Here is a 706-nt window from a genome sequence, read left to right as displayed (position 1 = left end):
AAGTCTATTCTGTTTATTCTTTCAAGAAAGAATACTAGGAAAAAGCAGGATTTTCCGACATGTGAGCTAACTAATGTTTCATTCATGGAGTTATTATTTATGTGCTCCCTGTGGAAACTTTGGTATCTTTAGGTAAACACAGGCAAAAGAGAAACATTAGGATAATTCAACCATTTGTAATTTTATTAACCAGCTTCCGTGTTTAATCTTTTCATACTTTCATAATCCCAAGCATTGGGTATTTATGTAGCTGAGAATTTTCTCAAGTGTTTCAAGTGTACTCCTACAGAGCCCAGAGATAGTAGATGTGTGTTACTCCACTTTGCTTCTGCACTGGCTCTGGTCACACCTAGTACTCTCTTAAGAGTTTTGGTCAAGGCTTGGTGCCCATAGCTCCATGAGTAGGATGCCAGCCACATGTACTGGAACTGGTGGGTTTGAGCCTGGCCCGGGCTTGCTAAACAATGACAACTGCAACCAAAATAATGGCTGTGTGTTGTGGTGGGTGCCTGTAGGCCCATCTACTTGGGAGGCTGAGGCAGAACAATCGCTTGAGCCCATGAGTTGCTGTGAGCCGTGACACCATGGCACTCTACTGAGGGCATTACAGTGAGACTCTGTCTCAAAAAACAACAACCAAAAAAAGAGTTTTGGTTAAGATTCTACCTACAGGCTCAGCGCCTGTAGCTCAACTGGCTAAGGCGCT

General features: G+C 43.2%; 1 protein-coding gene across 1 annotated transcript in view; it reads left to right on the top strand.

Annotated features, from left to right (window-relative positions):
• Positions 1–706, top strand: part of DSPP (dentin sialophosphoprotein) — a 6445-nt gene that overhangs the window by 510 nt on the left and 5229 nt on the right. The gene's annotated exons all lie outside the window — the stretch shown is intronic.

Source organism: Otolemur garnettii, unplaced genomic scaffold (assembly GCF_000181295.1).
Source record: "Otolemur garnettii isolate 467f Iridium unplaced genomic scaffold, OtoGar3 scaffold00039, whole genome shotgun sequence".
Classification (NCBI taxonomy): domain Eukaryota; kingdom Metazoa; phylum Chordata; class Mammalia; order Primates; family Galagidae; genus Otolemur; species Otolemur garnettii.
The sequence above is the reverse complement of the archived record's forward strand: the minus strand, read 5'-3'. Positions and strand labels throughout refer to the sequence as shown.